Below are 19,709 nucleotides of genomic sequence, written 5' to 3' on the forward strand. Positions count from 1 at the left end.
TAATGCGAAAAATGCCATATTATATTGTGAGTTTAGTTTCAGAAGGACATGGCTTTCTACCCACACACACAATGCAGCTGCGACCCCCCTTTCTCCCCCCTCTGCATTCGACCATCCAAGGACAAAGCCTATAGCAGAGAATGGGCAACATGATACCGATGTGTGGGCAGGGTGTTGCTTTAAACTGCAGATGACCAATCCTGTAAAGCCACTCATTGTCCCTCCCCTATCAATCAGGAATTCCTTTCTCTGAGACTTTGGAAAACGTAAATAACTAGCAGATCAGTGAATATCATTACTCAGCCCACTTAGTGATGTCACGACAGGGGTATTATCTTTTATGCCAGCTGAATAGCGAGTCAGTCTTGGCCAGGGAAGCGATCTAACACCAGCTTGGCAAAGCTGTTCCATGCAAACGTAATAGTATACCACGTGTATACAGGTACGCGCAAAGAATAGCACAATGATAAAACAGGCTTGACCTTTTTAGTTAATAGCAGAATCTTCCTACCTCCATGGATGGATGAAGGTCCGTAGTGTTTCTGCTTTCGTTCCAGAGTCCAGCAGATATCATAGTGAGAACAGGTGGCTGCCCCGGCCGGCAGCAAGCCACCACTAACTAACCTCCTGTGAAGAGCGGGGTCCGGCAGAGTTTGGTGCCGCGAGAAGTTCCAGCGGTGAATGCAAGCGGCGTGCAGGCATGCTGGACTCTGGAACGAAAGCAGAAACACTACGGACCTTCATCCATCCATGGAGGTAGGAAGATTCTGCTATTAACTAAAAAGGTCAAGCCTGTTTTATCATTGTGCTATTCTTTGCGCGTACCTGTATACACGTGGTATACTATTACGTTTATTTGGACTTTCTACAAACCGTTAGTGGAGGTTTGTGTGGTAGCGCTGCAGGAAATCCATACTAGCACCTAGACTCTGCGCCACCTTTTTGATTTTATAAAGCTGTTCCATGCATCTGGATGTATTTATCCTCCAAAGCCACAAGCTAGCCAAGATACCATGACATAACCTGTAAGTGTGTTCTTTTCGACGTTAATCCTATTTTATTTTGTAATCTGTAATGTATATACAAATTGTCTCCTTTCTAATATCTTTTTATACTTTGTAAACACTGCCTAATTTTTCATGGAGTAAAATATTTAATTGCTAGCTTGTCTCTTCGGCTCTATATGACTGTGCATCCTCTGAAGTGAATTGCGCTACTGATTTGGGTTGGCTTCAGATACGTGAATTGGAACTAGTAGCAGCATACTTTGTTCTGTGCGCTTGGGAATCTTTGCAGTGACGGCAGCGTTGATAATTATTATTCCCGCCTGTGTGGGAGCAGTTATATTGCCCTCACTGCAGCGTGCCCAATAACCAGTACATAGCAGGCAGCCTTTGTGGCAACTAATTACCCTAGGTGCAGTACCTAGTCTGACCTGAGGGTAATGGGGCGACAGAGAGCTGCAAGTTCCAAACCGGGACTGGGAAGTGGGATATAGATAAATCCCCTTCAGAAGGAACCAGGGGCAACTAAACAACCCCGATTCATGACAAATTGGTGTGAATAGTGGGGACGATAAAGATATCTTCCCCGGGATCCCAGATATACTGCTATGATCCGTGATGTAGTGTTGGCAGTATGGTGGAACCATGACAGTAAGGTATTAGATTAAACAGGAGGACCAACTGATATGGCATGAGATGAGACCAACTGGTATGAGAAAATAAACCAACTAGTATGGTATGAGATCAGGGCTGTATTTAGAGTTTATGCTGCCCTAGGCACTTTTAGTGCTGCCTCCCCCTTTGGTGAGTATGACACTATCGGCTGTGACTTTGGCCAAAATTGCTGATGTGAAAGTAGCCTTTTGCAGCAGATTGGGGCAGTTTTTCTGCATCTGCCGCATAACGGATCACTTATGGCAACACTGCGTGTGGCCTCATTCTCTCCCTATGGGATATGCGGCACTTGCCGCGATCTGGAAAATGTGGTATCATACCTTGTAACTTTTGAAGAAGGGAAAGAGGGATAACGTTTGCGGTGGGGGCGAAGCGCGCCGCCGCAAATTTTAGGCCACACTTCTGACCACACCCATTTCACAACTAGCCACACCCATATCCACGTCCCAACCACACCCATTTAGCACTGCTGATCACACTGTTTCATAAACAATAATTATAAACAAAAAAAAATATGGCCACATAGTGCTCCATACTGTATAATGGCCACACATGATGCTCCATACTGTATAATGGCCACACATGATGCTCCATACTGTATAATGACCACACATGATGCTCAATACTGCATAATGGCCACATATGATACTCAATACTGTATAATGGCCACACATGATGCTCAATACTGTATCATGGCCACACATAATGCTCAATGCTGTATAATGGCCACACATGATGCTCAATAATGTATAATGACCCACTTCCCATCTTGTATGCATGGCTCATCTCCGCCTCCCTGTATGCATAGCTCATATCCCCCTCCCAGTATGCATGGCTCACATCCCCCCTCTCATCCCGTATGCATGGCTCATCTCCCTCCCATCCCATATGCATGGCTTATCTCCCCCCCTGTAAAAAAATATGGCCACACAGTGCTCCATACTGTATAATGGCCACACATGATGCTCCATACTGTATAATGGCCACACATGATGCTCCATCTACTATATAATTGTCTAAGGGTCACTTCCGTCTGTCCTTCTGTCTGTAACGGTTATTCATTCGCTGATTGGTCTCACCAGCTGCCTGTCATGGCTGCCGCGACCAATCAGCGACACGCACAGTCCGGAAGAAAATGGCCGCTCCTTACTCCCTGCACTCACTGCCGGGCGCCCGCATACACCCCTCCGCTCACCTCTCACACAGGGTTAATGCCGGCGGTAACGGACCGCGTTATGCCGCGGGTAACGCACTCCGTTACCGCTGCTATTAACCCTGTGTGACCAAGTTTTTTACTATTGACGCAGCCTATGCAGCGCCAATAGTAAAAACATCTAATGTTAAAAATAATTAAAAAAATAAAAAATGATTATATATTTACCTACGCCGCCTTTCCGGCTCCTCGCGATGCAACTGGCACGTTCCGGTCGCACGGATGGTCTGGCAGAAGGACCTGCCATGACGTCACGGTCATGTGACCGCGACATCATCACAAGTCCTGCACGCCTGCGCGGAAAGGACCTGCCGTGACGTCACGGTCATGTGACCGCTACACGGTCATGTGACCCCGATGTCATGACAGGTCCTGCACGACAAGGACCTGCCGTGACATCACAGTCATGTGACCGCGACACGGTCACGTGATTGTGATGTCATCACACCCTGGGACCGGAAGCTGCCGCCTGCACCCCACACAGGCGACAGTGCTACAACGCGCCTGCGGAAGGTGAGTATATGTTTATTTTTTATTTTTTTAACCTGTGTCATACGTGGCTGGGCAATACACTACATAGCTGGGCAATATACTTTGTGGCTCTGTGCTGTATACTACGTCACTGGGCAATATACAATGTAACTGGGCAATCTACTACATGGCTGGACAATATACTACGTGGCTGGGCAATATACTACGTGGCTGGGCAATATACTACGTGGCTGGGCAATATACTACGTGGACATACATATTCTAGAATACAAAATGAAGAGATGATCCAGCTTCCATATAAAATGTAAAAGTTTAATCCAACATATTAAAATGAGGAGACGACTCCTGGGACGGCATCATACACATAGTAAGGCGAGCGACGCGTTTCGACCTAGCGGTCTTTATCACAGCTGATCTGCTAAATGACATATCCGGTATATATGCAACCTAACACCAATCAAATGCTAGATAAATATCATGTGATGCATAGGCTCAAAAAATTCAAAACAAATAATGTGCGAAAAAATAAATACAATAGATAATAAACAATGCACAATGAATAGAAATAAAACCGTAAAGAAATAAAGACATAAAGAAATAAGAAAAAAAAAAAAGGGAGACATTGCTAATAATGGAACATTAGTTCATTTCGCTTGTTCAGACCACCTGGAAACCTTGTACCTAAATTAAAGATCCAGAACGCTTCTCTGGTGAGTAACGCTCTGTGGATATCTCCACCGCGCGGAGGTTTTTTAATTTTCTCAATACCTGTTACTTTTAAAAAAGCTGTATTGCGGGAATGAAAATCAATAAAGTGCCTCGCCACCGAAGAAATGGTGCGACTATTATTTGTAGTACATTTAATATCATACAAGTGTTGAACAACAAGAGTATGTGTCTGAAGAAAATTGTGGGACAATTAATGTTTTTTATTCTTTGGATTTTCATGAACAAATGTCCCTTTTGATTCTGCAGGATTTACAGGATCAGTGTACTCAATCTAATGAATTTGCTAGTCAGTCTCTAGATTTAATAACAAAGAACCCATTTTTTTATCCTTTGCAGTCTCGTGCTGAATGCATGAATAAATTTCAAGAAATAGTGGAGCGAGATCTTAAAACCCTGCAGAATCAAAAGGTTCCAGTGAAACATAATTTATCTATTAACCAGAAACAAGCTATTCAGGAGATAAAAGATATGAATGACATAGTTATAAAAACTAGTGATAAAGGAGGCACAATTGTCATCATGAATTCCTCTGATTATAAAAGTGAAATTTTCAAATCTTTGACGGACACCAATATTTACAAAAAATTGACTTCTGATCCTACTCCTTTATTTAAATCTGAAATTGATAAAATCATTGAAGAGGGGATATCTTTGGGGGTCCTGACCATTAAACAGGCTGATTTTTTACGGGTCTCTTATCCAGTAATGCCCATTTTATATGGGCTTCCTAAAATTCATAAACAAGCCGCTTTTCCACCTATGAGACCCATAGTCTCCAGCGTAGGATCTTTAAATGAATTTCTTGGTCAGTGGCTAGATTCGCTACTACAGCCATTGGTATCCAGGACCCCAGGATATATTAAAGATACCAAAGATATACTGGGTATCATAACAAAAAAGAAATGGAAATCAGAATATACTTGGTTAAGTTGCGACGTTGTCTCTTTATATACCTGTATTCCTCACAATGTTGCGATACAAGCGTTACAATTCCATCTGAAAAAGTATAGTCCATATTCAAGTGATTTGATTAATTTTATTTTACAGGTAACCTATTTTCTTTTGACGCATAATTTCTTTTCTTTTGATTCTGAATATTTTTTACAATGCACAGGTGTGGCCATGGGAGCTAAATTTTCACCTTCCCTAGCAAACCTGGTCATGTCTTATTGGGAGTATTCACACCTCTTTGCAGTTTCCAATCCGTTTTCTGCATGCATTCACTGGTATGGCAGATACATCGATGATACGCTGTTTATTTGGCGTGGAGATGTATCTGCCATACAGGATTTTGTAAATTATATTAATGACAATAATTTCAATTTAAAATTTACATCTGTTCAAGCAGTGTCCAAAATTTCCTTTCTGGATCTTGAGTTAACAGGTGTTCCCAATGAACTTATTTCCACACGAACTTTTATAAAACCTACAGCAGGTAATGGATTGCTTCACGCTAAAATTAGTCATCCCAGGCACACAGTCAAGGCAATCCCTGTGGGTGAATTTACGAGATTGAAGCGAAACTGCAATAACAACAATGATTTATTTAAAGATCTAGTTCAATCACGAAATACATTTTTAAAACGTGGATATCTGCATTGGATGCTTGACAGAGCGGCACACATAGATCAGAAAGAGCAGTTGAGTCTTATTCCCTCAGAAGTAGACAGTGGAACAAGCGATATTAATAAAGATAATAAAAATAAAAATAAAATTGAAAAAATTATGAATAAAATTAATGTAGCTAATAAACCATATGTGTGTCTACAGTTCAGCCCACAGTTCAATCAAATTAAAACCATTATTAACAAAGCTTTGCCTATTTTGCGTGAAGATCCCACTCTTGCTCAAATTTTGTCTCATGGATGCAACATAGTAGCCAGGAAAGCGCCTACTTTGGGCAACATAATTTCTCCCAATCACTTTTCTTCTAAACATTCCACTAATACTTGGTTGCATTGTATAGGTTGCTACAAATGCAACGTAACTAATTGCACTACATGTGTACATCTTACCACAGTTAAGTTTTTTGGTACCGGAGAAAATAAAAATCAATATAAAATTCACACATTTATCAACTGTAATACACGATTTGTGGTTTACAAAATTGATTGTACGTTCTGTGACAAGTCATATATCGGGTGTACCACTCGAAAATTAAAAAACCGCATATCGGAACACTTGTATGATATTAAATGTACTACAAATAATAGTCTCACCATTTCTTCGGTGGCGAGGCACTTTATTGATTTTCATTCCCGCAATACAGCTTTTTTAAAAGTAACAGGCATTGAGAAAATAAAAAAACCTCCGCGCGGTGGAGATATCCACAGAGCGTTACTCACTAGAGAAGCGTTCTGGATCTTTAATTTAGGTACAAGGTTTCCAGGTGGTCTGAACAAACGAAATGAACTAATGTTCCATTATTAGCAATGTCTCCCTTTTTTTTTTTTTTCTTTTTTTTTCTTATTTCTTTATGTCTTTATTTCTTTACGGTTTTATTTCTATTCATTGTGCATTGTTTATTATCTATTGTATTTATTTTTTCGCACATTATTTGTTTTGAATTTTTTGAGCCTATGCATCACATGATATTTATCTAGCATTTGATTGGTGTTAGGTTGCATATATACCGGATATGTCATTTAGCAAATCAGCTGTGATAAAGACCGCTAGGTCGAAACGCGTCGCTTGCCTTACTATGTGTATGATGCCGTCCCAGGAGTCGTCTCCTCATTTTAATATGTTGGATTAAACTTTTACATTTTATATGGAATCTGGATCATCTCTTCATTTTGGATACTTGCTACGTCACGTCAGGACGGAGATCCGTGTTTTCTGCATTTCCTCGGTGTGCTGGCTCCCTGCCTTTGTCTATATTCTAGAATACCAGATGCGTTAGAATCGGGCATCCATCTAGTACTGTATAATGGCCACACATGATGCTCCATACTGTATAATGGCCACACATGATGCTCAATACTGTATAATGGCAACACATGATGCTCAATACTGTATAATGGCCACACATGATGCTTAATACTGTATAATGGCCACACATGATGCTCCATACTGTATAATAGTCACACATGATGCTCCATACTGTATAATGACCCCACATGATGCTCAATACTGTATAATGGCCACACATGATGCTCAATACTGTATAATGGCCACAAATGATGCTCCATACTGCATAATGGCCACACATGATGCTCAATACTGTATAATGACTCCCCTCCCATCTTGTATGCATGGCTCATCTCCCCCCCATATGAATGGCTCATATTCCCCCCTCCCTGTATGCATGGCTCATCTCCCCCCTCCCATCCCGTATGCATGGCTCATCTCCCTCCCATCCCATATGCATGGCTTATCTCCCCCTGTATGCATGGCTCATATCCCCCCTGTATGCATGGCTCATATCCCCCATGTATGCATGGCTCATCTCTCTCCCATCCCATATGCATGGCTCATCTCCCCCCTGTATGCATGGCTCATATCCCCCCTCCCTATATGCATGGCTCATATCCCCCCTGTATGCATGGCTCATATCCCACCTCCCATCCCGTATGCATGGCTCATCTCCCTCCCATCCCACATGCATGGCTCACCCCCCCTCCTGTATGCATGGCTCATATCCCCCTTCCCATCCTGTATGCATGGCTCATATCCCCCCTCCTGTATGCATGGCTCATCTCCCTCCTATCCCATATGCATGACTCATCTCCCCCCTCCTGTATGCATGGCTCATCTCCCCCCTCCTGTATGCATGGCTCATCTCCCCCCCTCCTGTATGCATGGCTCATATCCCCCCTCCTGTATGCATGGCTCATATCCCCCCTCCTGTATGCATGGCTCATATCCCCCCCTCCTGTATGCACAGCTCATATCCCCCCTCCTGTATGCATGGCTCATATCCCCCATACTGTATGCATGGCTCATATCCCCCCTGTATGCATGGCTCATATCCCCCCTCCTGTATGCATGGCTCATATCCCCCCTCCTGTATGCATGGCTCATATCCCCCCTCCGGTATTCATGGCTCATATCCCCTCTCCTGTATGCACGGCTCATATCTCCCCTCCTGTATGCATGGCTCATATCCCCCACTGTATGCATGGCTCTTATCCCCCTCCGGTATGCGTGGCTCATATCCCCCCTCCTGTATGCGTGGCTCATATCCCCCCCTCCTGTATGCGTGGCTCATATCCCCCCTCCTGTATGCATGGCTCACATCCCCCCTCCGGTATGCATGGCTCATATCCCCCCTCCTGTATGCATGGCTCATATCCCCCCCTCCTGTATGCACGGCTCATATCCCCCCTCCTGTATGCATGACTCATATCTCCCCCTCCTTTATGCATGGCTCATATCCCCCCTCCTGTATGCATGGCTCATATCCCCTCCCCCCCGCTCCCGCTCCTGCTCTCATCTTACATGGCTCAGCTCCCCGTCCTCCTTCATCCCCCTGGCTGTCATACTTACCTTTCTCCTCCGCGCCGAACATCCCTCTATCTCTGTCCCAATGCAGCACCTTCTTCCTGCGTGAGCGGTCAGGGGGTACCGCTCATTAAGGTCATGAATATGCCCATATTCATCACCTTAATGAGCAGTACCACGTGACCATTTACACAGGATGAGCTGCAGGTGCTGAGACCAGGCATCACTGGAGCAGGGTGAGTATGATGTCTTCAAGGAGACAGGCGGGCGGGCAGGCGGCCAGGCGGCCGGAGGGGCGGGGATGATGGGGCAGTTGGTCAGAAGGTGACCTTGGACTTTAATTAAAAAAAAAAAAAAACTGAAAAAAAACTTGCTCAGGTGCCGCCTCCCTCATCGTCTCGCCCTAGGCACGTGCCCTCAAGGGCCTAGTGGCAAATACGGCCCTGTATGAGATTTACATGTAGCATACCTGAAACTAAAATAAAGGTTAACAGAATTACAATTGTCTGGTTTTAAATAAAGCAGGATAGAGAAATTCACAATCAAGGGTCTCCAGTTTTGGAAAATGTCAAACAGATATTATGATTTCTGCAGTGCTTACTTTAAGAGGTATACAACGATAAAATTTCAAGCAGCTATTATCCAGCTGAGCTCTGTGCTATCAATCAGAATGAAAGAGCTTGAAAAAAGTTGTAGCGATGAGTGATGATGACTCTACAGAGCAGGTATTAGTAGAGGACGTAGTCATGCTGCCAGAAATACAATCAGAAGGGGGTAAAATCCCGCAGTACCGGTGTGGTAGGCACGTATGCCAAATTACACTGATAAGACACATGCAAAAAATGAGCAGTACTCCTTGTGACGCGCACACTCTGTGAGGCAGACAGTCATTGTCACGGATCCCAGGGAGGACAACATTATCATCCCCACTGCTCACACCAATTTGTCATGAACCTTGTTTGTTTGGATGCCCCTGGTTCCTTTCTGAAGGGGATTTATCTATATCCCACTTCCCAGTTCTGGTTTGGAACTTGCAGCTCTCTTGTGCCCCCCTTACCCTCAGATCAGACAGGGTACTGCACCTAGGATAATTAGTCGCCATAAAGGCTGCCTTACTTTGTACTGGGCATGCTGCATGTTGATAATTATCAACGCCGTCCATCGCTAAAAAGTCTCCCAAATGCACAGGACAAAACCACTACAACCAGCTCTGATTTCTTAATTAATAACGGGTCCGGAGCCAACCCAAATTACTAGCGTAATTCACTTCAGAGGACGTGACAGTACGTTATAGAGCAAGGAGAAACAAAGCTAGTAATTTTATATATTTTACTCCAAAAAGGTAGGCAGTGTTAAACAAAGTATAAAAAGATATTATAAAAGTAGACAAGTATCGTATGTACAGTACAAGTACAAATAAAAGGGATTAAAGGTGAAAAACACTTACAGTTCGTTATCTCATTTCATCCCATGGCAGACCATGTGCTGTGGGGGATGGGCATACATCCAGATGCATTACAGATCAGTCTTGCAGCTAGACCCGGGACAAAAGACTAGTGAAGACTGATGCCTCACTCACTTATCTCCGTGCCCAAAACCAAGGCACTCCCCCTGTGGTGACCTCACTCAGAGGCTGAATACTCCCCTATTTTAGAGTTATGAAAAGCCATTTCTCTACATAACTTGCCGTAAGAACCTCGTAGAAGAAGGATACATGATGCTCACCCCGTCAGGCGGGTTCTTTTAGGTATAAACATGGTGTAGATATATGACCAGCTTATGGAGAAATGCGTTTATTGCATTTTGTGGGTTTAGATCTTAGCGATTTCATTGAGTTAGAGATCTCTCGATGGACATTTGGAATATGTAATCCGTATATCTCTATCCCTGATCACTTCTCAAGAACAAAAGAGTCCCATGCAGTTGAAAGTTGCTGTATCAGTTATGGCTGGTATCAGGGAGGAGGGGGGAAGAGGGGTTTAGGCAGGAGACTGTCTTTCCCAGCAAAGCCATAAAAGTTCCTCAGTGACTTCAGTGAGTGTTGGTGGCACGCTGGTCTCACATTTACAGCAATATAGCAAGGGGGAGGGAGGGAGAGTGGCTTAGAATTCCAGCCTTGTGCTGGCAGGTAGAGGAAACTGCAGCCGAGAGCCCTGTATGTGTCATAGAAGTAATCAGTACTTCTTCCTATTTCCTGACAGTCATAGAGTTAAAAATAATCTGTTTGTTGCAACCTCATCTAAGAGCAGCATGATGTAGGGCCTGAGATCCTGATTCCAGCAACCTTTTACCTTACATCTCTGTTTTATCTGTTGTCCATCTATCAGTTCTCAGAATCTTGAGCTCTGTATAACTCCGCCCACTCCACTGATTGGAAGCTTTCTGCCTATGCACAGTAAAAGCAACTATCAATCAGTAGCAAGGGGCGGAGTTTTACAGAGTGGATTACACCATCATTGGATCTGACGCATGATCGTTTCCTAGATCCATGCACCAACACATAGGCCGAAATGAGCTGAGGGTGCAGTGAGCTGGTGAGAAAGACTTCTTAATCCTATTATGTGTGATACTTTGCATCTACGCCTGGTATCCAATGTGTGATATCATCTGCTGAGCTGTGTATCTAATTCTATCATGTGTGAGGCCATCTGCTGAGCTGTGTATCAAATCCTATTATTTGTGATACCATCTGCTGAGCTGTGTTTCTCACAGTGAAGAGTGACCGCTGCAGACAGTGCTGGGCGGTGACCGCTGCAGACAGTGTTGGGTGGTGACTGCTGCAGACAGTGCTGTATGTTAATGGTGGCAGTGAATAGTTACAGCTGCAGACAGTGCTGGGTGGTAGCAGCGGTGGTGAAGAGTGACTAGTGCAGACAGTGCTGGGTGGTGACCAATGCAGACAGTCCTGGGCAGTGATTGGTACAGACAGTGCTAGGCAGTGACCTGTGCAGACAGTGCTGGGTGGTGACTGATGCAGACAGTGCTGGGCGGTGACCAATGCAGACAGTCCTGGGCAGTGATTGGTACAGACAGTGCTAGGCAGTGACCTGTGCAGACAGTGCTGGGTGGTGACTGGTGCTGACAGTGCTGGGCAGTGACTGGTGCTGACAGTGCTGGGCAGTGACTGGTGCTGACAGTGCTGGGCAGTGACTGGTGCTGACAGTGCTGGGCAGTGACTGGTGCTGACAGTGCTGGGCAGTGACCGGTGCAGACAGTGCTGGCTGGTGACTGGTGCAGACAGTTCTGGGAGGTGATCGGTGCAGACAGCAATCACAGTTATGACCTGGTGATTACGGAGCAGCACAGAAATGACCTGGTGGGTAAAATGTACAAGCTCTGAGGAGGTGGTAGCTTTACTGACCGCAATCCCTACTCCTAACACCAACACTAGAAATAGCCGTGGGATGTTCCTATCTCTGCCTAGACGCCTCGACACAGCCTAAGAACTAACTACCCCTGAAGATGGAAACGGAAAACTATCTCGCCTCAGAGAAACCCCCAAAAGGAAAGATAGCCCCCCACAAATATTAACGGTGAGTGAAGAGGGAAATGACAAACTCAGAAATGAAAATAGATTTCAGCAAAGGAGGCCAACACTATCTAAATAGACAGAGATAGAAAAGGATACTGTGCGGTCAGTATAAAAACTAAAATCCACGCAGAGTTTACAAAAATAACCTCCACACCGACTCACGGTGTGGAGGGGCAAATCTGCACCCCAGAGCTTCCAACTAGCCTGAATATTTCATAATGACAAGCTGGACAAAAGAGAACTAACTTAAACCTAAACAGAAGGTCAAAAGCAGGGATACACCCAAGAACTAGCAGAACTTATCTTAAGCTGAAATGGACTGGCCAACAGAGTACTTCCAGGAGAGGACTGAATCCAACAGGAAAACATTGACAGCTGACATCCACTACAGACTAGAGCCCAGTTAAATAAGGCCAGGGAACCGATTAGTGAAGGCAGCTGCTAAGTTCCACTCGAAACAACCAGAGGGAGCCCAAGAGCAGAACTCCCAAAAATACCATTCTGTTGTGAATTTGGTTTTTGGGCTCCCCCGGTGGTCACTGGTGGTACTGGACTTGTGTGCTTCACTTTCTCTGTTCACCTGTTTCCATCAGGATATGGGTGTATCCTATTTAGCCTTGCTGCTCAGTTATTCTAGTGCCGGCCATCAATGTAACCAGAGCCTTTCTGTTGCATGTTCCTGCTTCTAGACTACTATCAGCTAAGTTGGACTCTTAGTCCTAAGTTTGTTTTGCATTTTTTGTTCCAGTTCACAGTTATGTTATTTTTCTGTAGCTGGAAGCTCTTGTGGGCCGAAATTGCCACTCCGGTGTCATGAGTTGACACATGAGTCTTAAAGTAATTTCGGGATGGTATTTTAATAGGGTTTTCAGCTGACCGTGCAGTTCCCTTTTGTATCTTTCTACTATCTAGTAAGCGGACCTCGCTTTGCTGAACCTACCTTCATACTACGTATGTCTTTTCCTCTGAACTCACCGTCAATATATGTGGGGGGCTTCTGTCTCCTTTTTGGGGGAATTTCCCTAGAGGTAAGCCAGGTCTGTCTTTTCCTCTATTAGGTTTAGTTAGTCCTCCGGCTGGCGCTAGGCGTCTAGGGATAAAACGTAGGTACGCCACCCGGCCACTGTTAGTTGTGTGGTAGGTTTAGTTCACGGTCAGCTCGAGATTCCATCACCCAGGAGCTAGTCTGTAGTTTAAGTTCTCTGACGTTTCCTTGCCTTTGGGAACCATGACAGTATGGCCGGCCAAGGGTTAAAACCGTTGGCAGAAGAAAGGAGAGAAAAAGAAGTCTGCAGATTTTTTTTTTTTTTTTTTCTTCTGAGCTTGCTTTTTAGTTTACTCAGTTGCATTTCTGCTCTAATTGCAGCCTTTGTCTCTCTCTCTCCTTCTAATCCTTGAATGGCTCTGATCTCACCTGATTAAAATGGATCCTCAGAGTTTGGCTACAGGTTTGAATAATCTTGCTATGAAGGTTCAAAATTTACAGGATTTTGTTATTCATGCTCCTATATCTGAACCTAGAATTCCTATACCAGAATTTTTCTCCGGGGATAGATCTCGTTTCCTGAATTTCAAAAATAATTGTAAATTATTTCTTTCCCTGAGATCTTGCTCCGCTGGAGATCCCGCACAGCAGGTTAAGATAGTAATTTTCTTGCTGCGGGGTGACCCTCAAAACTGGGCATTTGCATTGGCACCCGGGGATCCTGCGTTGCTCAATGTGGATGCGTTTTTTCTGGCTTTGGGGTTGCTTTATGAGGAACCTAACTTAGAGATTCAGGCTGAAAAAGCCTTGATGGCCCTATCTTAAGGGCAAGATGAAGCTGAAATATACTGCCAAAAATTTCGTAAATGGTCTGTGCTTACTCAGTGGAATGAGTGCGCCCTGGCGGCGAATTTCAGAGAGGGTCTCTCTGATGCCATTAAAGATGTTATGGTGGGGTTCCCTGCACCTACAGGTCTGAATGAGTCCATGACAATGGCTATTCGGATTGATCGGCGTTTGCGGGAGCGCAAACCTGTGCACCATTTGGCGGTGTCTTCTGAGAAGGCTCCAGAAAATATGCAATGTGATAGAATTCTGTCCAGAAGCGAACGGCAGAATTTTAGGCGAAAGAATGGGTTGTGCTTCTATTGTGGTGATTCAACTCATGATATATCAGCATGCTCTAAACGTACAAAAAAGGTTGATAAGTCTATTTCAATTTGCACTTTACAGTCTAAGTTTATTCTGTCTGTGACCTTGATTTGTTCATTATCGTCAATTACCGCGGATGCCTATGTCGACTCTGGCGCCGCTTTGAGTCTAATGGATTGGTCCTTTGCCAGGCGCTGTGGGTTTGATCTAGAGCCTCTGGAAGTTCCTATACCTCTGAAGGGTATTGACTCTACACCATTGGCTAGTAATAAACCACAATACTGGACACAAGTGACTATGCGTATGAATCCAGACCATCAGGAGATGATTCGCTTCCTTGTGTTGTACAATCTACATGACGTTTTGGTGCTCGGATTACCATGGTTACAATCTCATAACCCAGTCCTTGACTGGAAAGCTATGTCTGTGTTAAGCTGGGGATGTCAGGGGGCTCATGGGGACGTACCTTTGGTTTCCATTTTGTCATCTATTCCCTCTGAGATTCCGGAATTTTTGTCTGATTATCGTGATGTTTTTGAGGAGCTTAAGCTTGGTTCACTACCTCCTCACAGAGATTGCGATTGTACCATAGATCTGATTCCGGGCAGTAAATTTCCAAAGGGTCGTTTATTTAATCTATCTGTACCTGAACATGCTGCTATGCGAGAATATATTAAGGAGTCCCTGGAAAAGGGACATATTCGTCCTTCTTCATCTCCCTTAGGAGCCGGTTTTTTCTTTGTATCTAAAAAAGATGGCTCTTTGAGGCCGTGTATTGATTATCGACTCTTGAATAAAATTACAGTCAAATATCAGTATCCTCTGCCACTGCTGACTGATTTGTTTGCTCGAATAAAGGGGGCTAAGTGGTTCTCTAAGATTGATCTCCGTGGGGCGTATAATTTGGTGCGAATTAAGCAGGGGGATGAGTGGAAAACCGCATTTAATACGCCCGAGGGCCATTTTGAGTATTTAGTAATGCCTTTTGGTCTTTCAAATGCCCCTTCAGTCTTTCAGTCCTTTATGCATGACATTTTCCGTGAATATTTGGATAAATTTATGATCGTGTATCTGGATCATATTTTGATTTTTTCGGATGACTGGGATTCTCATGTCCAACAGGTCAGGAGGGTTTTTCAGGTTTTGCGGGCTAATTCCTTGTGTGTGAAGGGTTCTAAGTGTATTTTTGGGGTTCAAAAGATTTCTTTTTTGGGGTACATTTTTTCCCCCTCTTCCATTGAGATGGATCCTGTCAAGGTTCGGGCTATTTGTGATTGGACGCAACCTTCTTCTCTTAAGAGCCTTCAGAAATTTTTGGGCTTTGCTAATTTTTATCGTCGATTTATAACTGGTTTTTCTGATGTTGCTAAACCTTTGACTGATTTGACCAAAAAGGGTGCTGATGTTGCTGATTGGTCCCCTGCTGCTGTGGAGGCCTTTCGGGAGCTTAAGCGCCGCTTTTCTTCCGCCCCTGTGTTGCGTCAGCCTGATGTTACTCTTCCTTTTCAGGTTGAGGTCGATGCTTCCGAGATCGGAGCTGGGGCGGTCTTGTTGCAGAAAAGTTCCGACTGCTCCGTGATGAGACCTTGTGCGTTCTTTTCTCGAAAATTTTCGCCCGCCGAGCGAAATTATGATATTGGTAATCGGGAGCTTTTGGCTATGAAGTGGGCTTTTGAGGAGTGGCGTCATTGGCTTGAGGGGGCTAGACATCAAGTGGTGGTATTGACCGATCACAAGAATTTGATTTATCTTGAGTCTGCCAGGCGCCTGAATCCTAGACAGGCGCGCTGGTCGTTGTTTTTCTCTCGGTTTAATTTTGTGGTCTCATACTTACCAGGTTCTAAAAATGTGAAGGCGGATGCCCTTTCTAGGAGTTTTGAGCCTGATTCCCCTGGTGATTCTGAACCTACAGGTATCCTTAAGGATGGGGTGATATTATCTGCTGTTTCCCCAGACCTGCGACGGGCTTTGCAGGAGTTTCAGGCGGATAGACCTGATCGTTGCCCGCCTGGTAGACTGTTTGTTCCTGATGATTGGACCAGTAGAGTCATCTCGGAGGTTCATTCTTCTGTGTTGGCAGGTCATCCCGGGATCTTTGGTACCAGGGATTTGGTGGCTAGGTCCTTCTGGTGGCCTTCCCTGTCTCGAGATGTACGAGTTTTTGTGCAGTCTTGTGATGTTTGTGCTCGGGCCAAACCTTGTTGTTCTCGGGCCAGCGGATTGTTGTTATCTTTGCCTATTCCGAAGAGGCCTTGGACTCACATCTCTATGGATTTTATTTCTGATCTCCCTGTTTCTCAGAAAATGTCTGTCATCTGGGTAGTGTGTGACCGTTTTTCAAAGATGGTCCATTTGGTGCCCTTGCCTAAGTTACCTTCCTCATCCGAGTTGGTTCCTCTGTTTTTTCAAAATGTGGTTCGCTTGCATGGTATTCCGGAGAATATCGTTTCTGACAGGGGGACCCAGTTCGTGTCTAGATTTTGGCGGGCGTTCTGTGCTAGGATGGGCATTGATTTGTCTTTTTCGTCTGCGTTCCATCCTCAGACTAATGGCCAGACTGAGCGAACTAATCAGACCTTGGAGACTTATTTGAGGTGTTTTGTGTCTGCGGATCAGGATGACTGGGTTGCCTTTTTGCCGTTGGCGGAGTTTGCCCTCAATAATCGGGCTAGTTCTGCCACTTTGGTTTCTCCTTTCTTTTGCAATGCGGGGTTTCATCCTCGTTTTTCTTCCGGTCAGGTGGAGTCTTCGGATTGTCCTGGAGTGGATACTGTGGTGGATAGGTTGCATCGGATTTGGGGACAGGTGGTGGACAATTTGGAGTTGTCCCAGGAGAAGACTCGGCATTTTGCTAACCGCCGTCGTCGTGTTGGTCCTCGTCTTCGTGTTGGGGACTTGGTGTGGTTGTCTTCTCGTTTTGTCCCTATGACGGTTTCTTCTCCTAAGTTTAAGCCTCGGTTCATCGGCCCGTATAAGATTTTGGAGATTCTTAACCCCGTGTCCTTTCGATTGGACCTCCCAGCATCTTTTTCTATCCATAATGTCTTCCATCGGTCATTATTGCGCAGGTATGAGGTACCGGTTGTGCCTTCCGTTGAGCCTCCCGCTCCGGTGTTGGTTGAGGGTGAATTGGAGTACGTTGTGGAGAAGATCTTGGACTCCCGTGTTTCCAGACGGAAACTTCAGTATCTGGTCAAGTGGAAGGGCTACGGTCAAGAGGATAATTCTTGGGTGACAGCCTCTGATGTTCATGCCTCTGATTTGGTCCGTGCCTTTCATAGGGCTCATCCTGATCGCCCTGGTGGTTCTTGTGAGGGTTCGGTGCCCCCTCCTTGAGGGGGGGGGTACTGTTGTGAATTTGGTTTTTGGGCTCCCCCGGTGGTCACTGGTGGTACTGGGCTTGTGTGCTTCACTTTCTCTGTTCACCTGTTTCCATCAGGATATGGGTGTATCCTATTTAGCCTTGCTGCTCAGTTATTCTAGTGCCGGCCATCAATGTAACCAGAGCCTTTCTGTTGCATGTTCCTGCTTCTAGACTACTATCAGCTAAGTTGGACTCTTAGTCCTAAGTTTGTTTTGCATTTTTTGTTCCAGTTCACAGTTATGTTATTTTTCTGTAGCTGGAAGCTCTTGTGGGCCGAAATTGCCACTCCGGTGTCATGAGTTGACACATGAGTCTTAAAGTAATTTCGGGATGGTATTTTAATAGGGTTTTCAGCTGACCGTGCAGTTCCCTTTTGTATCTTTCTACTATCTAGTAAGCGGACCTCGCTTTGCTGAACCTACCTTCATACTACGTATGTCTTTTCCTCTGAACTCACCGTCAATATATGTGGGGGGCTTCTGTCTCCTTTTTGGGGGAATTTCCCTAGAGGTAAGCCAGGTCTGTCTTTTCCTCTATTAGGTTTAGTTAGTCCTCCGGCTGGCGCTAGGCGTCTAGGGATAAAACGTAGGTACGCCACCCGGCCACTGTTAGTTGTGTGGTAGGTTTAGCTCACGGTCAGCTCGAGATTCCATCACCCAGGAGCTAGTCTGTAGTTTAAGTTCTCTGACGTTTCCTTGCCTTTGGGAACCATGACACCATTCATAGCCACAGGATGGAGCCCAAGAACGGAATTCACAACAGACAGCGCTGGGCGGTGATCGGTGCAGACAGTGCTGGGCGGTGACCGATGCAGACTGTGCTGGCTGGTGACTGGTGCAGACAGTGCTGGGCAGTGACCGGTGCAGACAGTGCTAGGCAGTGACCTGTGCAGACAGTGCTGGGCGGTGACCAGTGCAGACTGTGCTGGGCGGTGACTGGTGCAGACAGTGCTGGGCAGTGACTGGTGCAGACAGTGCTGGGCGGTGATCGGTGCAGAGAGCACTGGGCAGTGACCTATGCAGACAGTGCTGGGCGGTGACTGGTGCAGACAGTGCTGGGCGGTGACTGGTGCAGACAGTGCTGGGCAGTGATCGGTGCAGACAGTGCTGGGCAGTCACAGGTGCAGACAGTGCTGGTTGGTGACTGGTGCAGACAGTGCTGGGCGGTGACTGGTGCAGACAGTGCTGGGCGGTGACCTGTGCAGACAGTGCTGGGCGGTGACTGGTGCAGACAGTGCTGGGCGGTGACTGGTGCAGACAGTGCTGGGCGGTGATCGGTGCAGACAGTGCTGGGCAGTCACAGGTGCAGACAGTGCTGGTTGGTGACTGTAGTGAATTCCGCTCTTGGGCTCCCTCCGGTGGTTGTAAGTGGCACTTTTGTGAGTTCTGCTCTTGGGCTCCATCCTGTGGTTTTGAGTGGAATGGCTGCTTCTTGGATTTAGCATCAGCAGCTGCTTCCACTGATCGTCTTTCTGGCTCGGCTATTTTAGTCTGGCCTTATCCCTCAGTCAATGCCAGTTGTCAATTGTTCCTGCTTGGAGTCACAGCTCTTTGGATTTCTCTGACACTCTGACCAGTTCAGCAAAGATAAGTCCTTGCTTGTCGTTTTGCAGTCCACTTGTTGCGGACTTATTGTTCAGCACATTTTATATTTTTTCTCTTTAGTCCAGCTTATCAGTATGGATCTATTCAGCTAAGCTGGAAGCTCTGGGCAGCAGATTTTGCCCTCCACACCTTTAGTTAGGTGTGGAGATTTTTACATTCTCTGCGGTGGACTTTTTCTAGTTTTTTTTTACTGACCGCACAGTGTTCTGTCCTGTACTATCTATCTAGCTAGAAGTGGCCTCCTTTGCTATATCTTGTTTCATTCTACGTATGTCATTTCCCTCTCCACTCACAGTCATTATTTGTGGGGGGCTGTCCTATCCTTTGGGGATTTTCTCTGAGGCAAGATAGCTTTCCTGTTTCTACCTTTAGGGGTAGTTAGCTCTTAGGCTGTGATGAGGTGTGTAGGGAGTGACAGGAACATCCCACGGCTACTTCTAGTGTTGTGTTGAGATCAGGAACTGCGGTCAGTATAGTTAACACCTGCTCAGAGCTAGTCGCATGTCGCTCCTAAAT

Source organism: Ranitomeya variabilis, chromosome 1 (assembly GCF_051348905.1).
Source record: "Ranitomeya variabilis isolate aRanVar5 chromosome 1, aRanVar5.hap1, whole genome shotgun sequence".
NCBI lineage: Eukaryota > Metazoa > Chordata > Amphibia > Anura > Dendrobatidae > Ranitomeya > Ranitomeya variabilis.